This window comes from Vespa mandarinia, unplaced genomic scaffold, assembly GCF_050613455.1.
Source record: "Vespa mandarinia isolate Hongniang unplaced genomic scaffold, ASM5061345v1 scaffold_62, whole genome shotgun sequence".
Taxonomy (NCBI): Eukaryota; Metazoa; Arthropoda; class Insecta; order Hymenoptera; family Vespidae; genus Vespa; species Vespa mandarinia.
Genome location: NW_028197196.1, coordinates 7,274 through 16,951, shown reverse-complemented (window position 1 = coordinate 16,951; position 9,678 = coordinate 7,274). Strand labels below are relative to the sequence as shown.

General features: G+C 28.0%; 1 pseudogene; it reads right to left on the bottom strand.

The window, feature by feature from the left end:
• Positions 1-2,768: 2,768 nt before the first annotated feature.
• On the bottom strand, positions 2,769-6,994 carry LOC146872025 (fatty acyl-CoA reductase wat-like; annotated as a pseudogene).
• Between the last annotated feature and the right edge of the window lie 2,684 nt (positions 6,995-9,678).

Sequence of the window (9,678 nt, the reverse complement as noted above, 5' to 3'; positions counted from 1 at the left end):
AATATGAGCAAAAAAAAATCACTGTATCAACCAAATAACCGGGCACATTTTCTTTTGCGTTTTTCTCGAATCTACATTTTTCGATATAACCGAAAAGAAATTTCGAAAACTACAGGACTAATCGACTTGAAATTTGGACACAATACTCCCAGATACATTATCTATAAAGTAACGTATGATTTTTGCGATATGTTAATTAGTTTTTTTAATATTAATTTTTTTGTTGTCAAATATTCGTGCAAAAACAATATTTCATTTACTTATTACCCATTTCTCAAGACAGGAAAAAATCTGTATGCTAATTTATACCCATAATATTCACGAATAAGAAAATAATTTTTTTTCTTCAAATGCGCCATTACGGAGATCCACTTCCGGTCAGCAACGAGCGTTCCAGCGTTCCAAATTTCTACGGCATCACCTGCAATGCCGCTATTTTTAAATACTTTAAAATAATTTTTGTATGACAAATTGTTTAAGCTACAAATCACCATGTAGCAAAAAATAATAAATGTTCGTTTGATACTTTTGAGTTTGATTTTTAAAAATAAACCCATTTTTCGAGCGCTCTGGATGGCCTGACCCATTAATATAAGCTAGTTGTCAAGCGAGAAACAGTATGCTGATATTTGTACAAAATAAAAATCAAAGAAAAATTTATTATAGTGCTTGAATATGTATATATAAAAAAGAAATATATAAAAAGGAAATAATTAAATAGGGAAGTATTGATTATCACCTTGTATATAGTGACGTTTGTGACATCAGTCTAATGAGAGTTAATTAAACTTTGTTCTTTCTTTGAGAATAAAATAAATACTCAAATGGTCGTTTCAAAACATACAATTATTTTCTAGTACAAAAATATCTTATTTTGAGAACAAAAAAAATACTCATTAATTCCATCAATCTCCATTATTTTCAGTATTTTTTTTTTCATTCATTTAATTGAAATTACCATACATACAATCTCTTATCTCTACAAAGAGCTATAAAAAAAAGAAATTACAGTAAAAAAATAATAAAATGTTTACTCGTGACCGATTAACTGAACAATGAATAACTCAAAGTGATGCTTATGGCAAATTGGGCGTCTATATGAGGGACATTCAATCTTAGTTTTCCCGTCTTTCGAACGTGGACAAATCATAAGGGTGTTGCTTTTCATATACTATAATTCGAGAGAATTCATTTGCCCAATACCAAGTTCGAGTATGCTCTTAATTCCTAATTTAAAATCAAATCAAAGAAATAGCATATAGAAACGCTCTAATATAAAGTTCTATCAGACAAGATTGAGAATTTGAACATATTAATATTTCTATTTATTATAGAATTTTGACATTTCTATCAGCATTTTTACTTTTCAGTAATATTCTGGCATTTATAGCAACTGTATCCAACATCCCGATGAAAATTCTTATAGGCCAACGATTAATGTTACTATTAACAGTGACTGAATGACTTAACTGATCAAAAGATTCGATTTCTCCTTTATTTTCATCATATCATTCATTAATGTATAATAACTTGTTTTTCCTTCTCATTGATTGCATTTGATTCTGAAATATAACGAGACATAAGGTTAGAAAATAACTTTTACCATACTTATATATATAGGATCACGCATGACGGTAAAAAGCATGAATGGACTAAAAATCTTTAATAATAGAAAATCAAAAATTAACGCAAAACAAATTTACTGTACTCAGGAGGAATAGTACACCCAAGATTTTGCGAACTTCAATATTACTCCACCAAAATACAGCGACTGTCACAATGCGCACTGTTCTGGCAATATAAAGATACATATCTCATCTACTGACAAATGGCGGCGCTAGTCCTATTTACAAACATTTATTTGTTTTAAATTGTGTTTATAGTTGGTCTGTGATGTCCTGCACCCCAAACAGGTACAACAAAAAGGATAAAAAAACGAGTAAAACTGCCAAAAAAGAAATAAAAATTAGCTATTGAAAAACGAATTCGAAATTTCAAGAGGACTCAGTTCTCGGAGCTGGAATTTTATATCAATTGTAAATATATTAAATATACTTAATAAAAATTTACCATAGAAGCTTACATTTCAAGTTTTAACAATATATTTCTCAAATCTAATCGCAAAAATTACAAAAAGAAAAATTACTGAATCAATTGATTTAAAACCAATGTACGTTTAAAGTATATTGAACATTTATTAATTTGTTGAAATAATTAAATTACATTTTTTTATCTCAAAGATTTGTCATTTGGAAAGTCAGCAAACTATTGAAATAATTGATATTTGATTTTCCAGAGAATAATAGAATATTTTAAATCCACGTCTCGTACATTTGTTATTTTGTGCATTTTGTACAACGTACATTTCAATAGCAACATTCGAACAGATTGAGAATTCGTTTGAAATTTATATCATTTTCTTTTTTTTTTTTCAATTTGCGACCAGCGACAGATGGTCGCCATCAAGAGGGGTAGAAGAGTATCAGAATCTTAAAACTTCCATACCAGAGTTTATTGACAAAAAAACCAAAACATCTTAAAGAATGACATTTATACACTAAAAACTCGTTCGGTAAAATATATCCAAGCAAGTGAAGCCTATTTAAATTAAATAAACATTTAAAAAAAAATATAATGTTTTTAATATTCATTAAAAATCCGTCACTTCATAAAGACCAAACTATTATATTCGAATAAGGATGAATTAATTTAATTTGTTCTAAAATCATTATTTTATTCAATCGTGAACGATATCATTTAACGCTACCTTAGATTATTAGCAATGCCCAGGCACTAGGAATTAATCCATTAATCGTCAGATCTCCGGGAACAAGTTCACTTTCATCGATACATCGCAATGATGAATTCGCATTATTCCCATTAAAACACTTGCTGTAATTCCTATAGGTCCGTACATATTATCTACTCATCCTTGAATAGGTTCTCGATACGTGGATATCACTGGATATCAGGAATATTAAATTGATTAACATACACCATTTATTGTTTTATTTTATAATTTATTACATATATTACATTACTACCAATTAATTCCAGGACAAAATATTCCAATCGGTATAGAGTCAGCATGCTTTTTTACCACATTCTCAGCAAGTGATTTCGTATACACATAACAATTTGGCCATCTTCCAAGTAAAGTAAAATAAAAAAATTGTACGAGTGTATTATCAATCAACGTGCACCACCTATTTCTTTAATATCTTCGTTATAAAAAAATATGAAACGTACTGCGGTGTAATATCGTTAAGTAATTTGTCAGCATCTATCGGTGGATCATAAATCTTTTCCTCGATTTGATTGTAAAGGCAGTTGGCATAAGCCGTGGATACGTGGACGAAACTCTGACATATTAAAAATAACAAACATTTATTATAATCAGAGCTTTCATTAAAAGATCTTGATAGTTATCAGTAAGTATCTATAGGATAAAGATGATACCTTCAAATTCGGCATTTCTTTGGACAAATTTATCAAATCCCTTAGACTTTGGACGTTAATAGCTACCGCCGCTTTCATTGCTTCATTGAATCTCACGGTCGCGGCGACATTGAAAACAATTGATACTTCGCGTATGAGTGTAGCTCTATCAATTTTGGAAATACCGAGATTTGGCAAGCTACAATCTCCCTTGATCGCGACTATTCGTTTTCGGAAATTTGGTTCTACCTTCCTCAACTTGGAAAATAACTAGAAAACGCACAGAGTTGTAAATTTTGTCTACTTCGTTTAAATAAATGTCATAAAAAAATAAATAGCATTCGAAGACTTTGTACATGTTCAAAGTACACTAAACCAATAATTTATTTATTAATTTCTTGTTTCTTATATCTAGCAAGTATATACAAGGTATTCAATTTATCTCAAATAATTAAAACTTGAGAGACTGAAGAAAGCAAAAAAATTTTTGAAGAGATTTGTTTGATATGATCGGAAACATTAGATGATGCCAAATTTATTTATTGTAATTCGAACGATATGGAAAATTCTACTGTTAAGTTCATTTTTTAATAGAAATATATATTCTTTTTTCACGGTGAAATGATTTTTTGAGACGAATTCGACGACTTTCTATATGAAGTCATTTATTATTATAAAATACTACAAATTACATTATAAATTCGTAAGATCTTAAATAGTAAGGAATACAAACATATATCACTAGTTCCTGACTGTTATACTCCATACAATTCAACATGAACATGATTTAAAAAAATGAATTTGACTTTGAAATTCTCCTAACGTTTAACACATTTAAAAAGAAATTGAAACATTATGTATCCCTTCACATTAAACAAATCCATAGAAAAACTTTCTTTTTTAAGTTCGACCTCTCATAAGATATTCTCATTTTTCAAAATAAATAAGACACGCTGTATACATTATTTAATAAATACAGAATCTCATAGATAAAGAATCAAAGAAAATATAGAAATAATAAACAACTAACCGAATCTTCCATAAATTCATCCAAGCGTTCAAGAACATTTTTCCCTTTTTTCGAACGTATCAAAATATAAATGCATCTGATGCCAGGACATCCTCTTAACAATTTCTCGATTAATAATTTTCCCATGAATCAAGTTCCGCCAGTTAAAAATACACTTTCATCGTCGTAAAACTTTTGAATAGGTGTAAGATTGTCGATTATTTCGACGGATGATTCTATAGTTGATGTTCCAACTGTTGAATCAAGGGCCACTTCTTGACCATACTCTTCTAACAGCGGTTTCATCATTTCTACTCTTCCAAATTGATCTATAAAAGTAAGCGCGAATTAGAAATTTTTTTAAATTCTATATCATAATTTTCTCTTTCGAACGAGTTTTTTTAATCTGCTTCTGAAAAGAAAACTGATAATTTTATAACCTTAACGTCAGAGTATATATGCTAACGCGACGAAGCTGAAATGTCTTCTGAAAAAATTATAAATTGTACTGTCGATTATTATTGACGCATTTTTTTATTCTAACGCATTTTATTCTAACTGCGTCTTTTCTTTTATCTTCATATTCATCTGACTATCACTTTCAATTATAAAATATATATTCATGGTAAGCACGTTTGTGTATATATACCTACATACTACTTTTCTGAGATGCGAACGTACAAAAAGTAATAATGCGAAATAAAGAATGTTAAATACGGTTGACAAAATATTCTCGAAAAAATCTACTTTTTAATTGATTATTACAATATATTTTCTTCTATAATCTGTTACGATTATGATCAAAGAAACAATTTTTCGTGGGAAGAATTTCATCTTTTTGGCTTGTCTTGAAATTATTCGAAAAAAATCAATTAACACAATGCGTTATGAGGGCAGTGAGGAGTCGATTGTGACATTGGTTCGTCGAAATTTATCCACAATAAGTATGTAGCCAATATAAAATACATATCTATATCTATAATAAATAGGTATCTTATTTTCAGCCTACCGTTTTGAGACATTGTTCGACAAAAAAAAAAAACAACCGCTAAGGTTATGCATTCATTATCTTTTTTTTTTAAATCTTACGCCGAATTTTACGATAGTTTTCTCTCTATTCTTGATTTATCATTACACAATTCAATTAAGAAATATAACGTTTAGATAACAATCAGGGTTCGATAAATTCCAAATCGATGTAATTAAACAGTCGAACTGTCGATTTAATAGAGAAATAAAAAAAAAAAGCAATAGTGGCATATAATGGGAAAAAAGAAAAGTTTATGTAACTCATTTAATTGAGAAAACTATCTTTCTACAATAATGTCGTTTATATATTATAATATACAATATTGAATACATAATCTTGAATAGAACATAATATTGAATATTCGTTTCGAAAATGCGATTCTATGCTTGTTTTTTATACTGTATTCCCTGTCAAATGTTAAATATATAGTTTATATTTGTATTATATTTAATGCTACTTGCAAATTAATATAATAAAATTATATGATATAATATTTTATAATAATGTATAATTTCAGAAAAGAAATGTTCATAAAAGTATAATATGTTATGAAATAATATAATAAAAAAAGATACGAAACATATAAACGAAGTATCGTGATTGTTTCTCTCACACTGACTATTATTTTCGCGTAATATCACGCATAATTGTAAATATAATCTTTAATAATTAAAATATTTTTCTTTTTTCATAAATACACAAATTTTACTCTCTTTCACACATATTTTCCAATTATGGATTGAAATGGCGTATGTGCTTAAAAAAATTATTAACGTAATTAATAACTTTATCACTAATGTACTTTCCTTCCGCACTCACTATAAGAGTATATATTCAAACAGAGTTCACTTTCACACTAAACTATAAAATCAGATAGAAGCAGCTTAATATTATTCCCCTTTACTATTTATTCAGCATATCCAACACGATCTGAAGGTGTAACAATTCTAAAGGTCAAAACTTCATTTTTAAGTTTTTGCTCGAATTATTGAAATCTAAAATAACTGTAAACAAAAAATGCAAATCAATTTATCATGATGAAAATGATAAGGAATATTCGAAATCAAAACTCGCCAATAATAACCTCAATATACTTATGTATTTATTGACCTGACGCATAATTATTGCATTATTAATTTCATGCTAATTTTCATTGCTTTCCAATAAATATCGAAGAACAAATTATCTAACAGTAATATATTGTTTTCAAAAAATATTTGCTTTTATGTGATTTACGATTTAAATTTATGCAGGAAATATTTTTATATAAGTACATAAAAATATTTAATTACTTTATACAAGTTTTTAAAATTATAGCGGGATATCTTTTTATCAGTAATAAATAAGTTAATTAATAAGAAAAAAAATATCCGACCAAATTTTTATGAATAAAAATATCCAAATAATTATAATTTCTGGCTTCCTTCCGTGCCATCCGAAAAGAAGGCTAAAGTTATAATTTTTCATAAAATTTACATTTTAGAATCCCTTAAATATGAGAACTCATTGATCCGCATTTTGACAAGAACGTGAATTAAAATTATTCTTTCCTCTTCATCTTCATTGACAATCTTGTTTCTTTTACGAAAAATCTGAACATTACGATAAGACGTGAAATCATGTAATTATAAAGAAGATACAGGCAATAACGAATTTCAATATTTGATGCTTCCATTAAAGCATTGAAAATTCGAAAAATAAATATTATTAGAAAGCGATAGTGAACGTAAAATGCAAGAAAGAAGATATCTCTGTTGTTTTACACAAACATGTAGATGCATTTCAATGAAATTCTTTAAGAGTTTGAAAATAAATATCCTTCAAAAAATAAAGTCCTTCATAAAAGGAAAAAGAAGTATTTACGATCTTTGGATGCTAATTTATGCGATATATCAACCACTAATGACTAGCGGTTTGAACATCAGAACTCCGGACATTAAGTTCACTTTTACCAATCCATCCTGATGATTAGTTTCTATTAATCCCATTCCAGCACCTGCTGTAATTCCTATTGGCCCGTATATATTATAAATCCATCCTTAAATAGATTCTTAATATATGAATGTTATTAAGAATATTATATTAATTTTTTCGCTATCATGGGTGACTATAGTTAATCACTATAAAATTTTCCTAATACATTATGATCGACTAAAGTGGTTTACGTTCAAAATCCTTCATATATACCAGAGACGACTAAAGTCACGAATAATTAAGTTCACGAAAATCAGTGAAAAAAATCAAATCAAGTAAAAGAAATTTAGATAGCCTATATATATATATATATATTATATATACTATATATATATATATATATATATATATAATTTTATAATATATATAATTATATAATACTAAATGGTAATAACTATATATATATATATAAAGTATACTTTCTTCAGGTAGATTTGCCGCGCTTCTCATAGCCCGCCCTTGCATTGTCTTCTGTTATTTACAAATTCTTTTGTTACCTACAAATCGAGCCGTTAAGATTTGGAAGAAAAACGTGCAGTAAGAAATAGAACTTAGAAGAGAGAAGTAGTATAAGAGTTTACAAAGAAATTTATAAAAGATAATATATTAAATAAAATTTAAGTAGTGTGAATAATAAACGTAAATTATCGTTTCTTTGTTCACAGGTAAGACTGTAAATAACAAATAAGTATTATTTAACAAATAAAGATTTATTCCTTTGTTCACAGAGAAACATATTTTCGTTTATCACCTCACATAATCAATTCGAGATATTATAAAACGACAATTTTTGGTTTATAATCGAAAAAAACTACAATTCGCATTTAAATGTGTGGCATCACCGAGCGACAGAAAGACAAACGTGATTGCCATAACCTCTATCACAACTGAGGACAATGAAAAATATATGTTGCCAGAAAATGAAAAATTTGCAAGTAACCACAGCGAACTAATAAAAACAGAAAGTTATAAGAGAATAAAAAAAGCTTCAATCAAAGAGGCCAAGAAAAAAAATATGGATTAAATGCACACAGGAAATGGACAGTACGTATTTGGATGAAAATGGCAATTTAATGTTTAATGATCTATACCTAGAAGAAATAGTAGAAACAAACATAGTAGAACCCGTACAGAAGAAAGAATAGATTAAAAGTAATACCAAATAGATTTAAAGTGTATATCGGAAAAATTCATGATTGAAAAATTTGGATGTAAACACTCAAATGTAGAACAATGGTTGGAGATATTTGAAAAAGATTGTCAAAGAATCGAAATTAAAGAAGATAAAACAAAAATTGAAATTCTAAGATTATTCCTTGACAGGGCATGTTTAGACTGGCACTCAGCAACACTAACAGCGTTGACAATAGAGGCTGGTTGGAACGAATGGAAACAGAGATTCTTGAAATCATTTGTTGATAGGGGATGGAATACAAGTATATACGCTATATCTTACAGATATAAATAAGGTTCACTAATGCAATACGCTATGAGAAAAAAAACCTACTATATATACCAGAATTCATAAGAGATAAAATAGACAGCGAAAATTGTCAAAACTCAACAGAACTATTACAGGAGATAAAGCAATGTGAAAATCTAGTAAGTAAGAACAATTTAAAAAAAAAGAAAGAGGAAAGACAAGATAATAAGAAGAAATTTGAAGAAAAAGAAACCATGTAAGAATTGTGAAAAACTAAACAAAGGCATTAGATATCATTCAGAGGACTCCCTGTTGGTTTAAAAAGGAAAATAGAAAGGAAACCAGAATAAATTGAAGCAATTCAATGATAGAAGTGGACCTATGTAAGGAATAAAAAACCACACTTTTTGATCAAAGTGAAGTTAATATTAGAAGAGAAGTTAGAGGTAAACGGAACATATGACCCAGGTTCCCAAATCTCTCTAATAAATTCGAGACTAGTCAAAATCAAAAAAAGAGACAGAAGATAAAAATAAAATATTTTTAAAGATGGTCAATGGTGTGACACAAACAAAAGGTTTAGTAACCATTAAAGTAAAAATTTTCGGTAAAGAGGAATACGTTGATGTATTTATTGTAGAAAGAAATAACTTGGATGATTTCATTATTGGGTTAGATATGGTAAAGAAATTCAAACTAATTCAGGATGAAAACTTACAGATATCTCAAAAGAAAGAAACACAAACAAAACAAAAATATAAATACATTGGATAGAAATGAAGAAATAAAAGAAGTTAAAGTAAA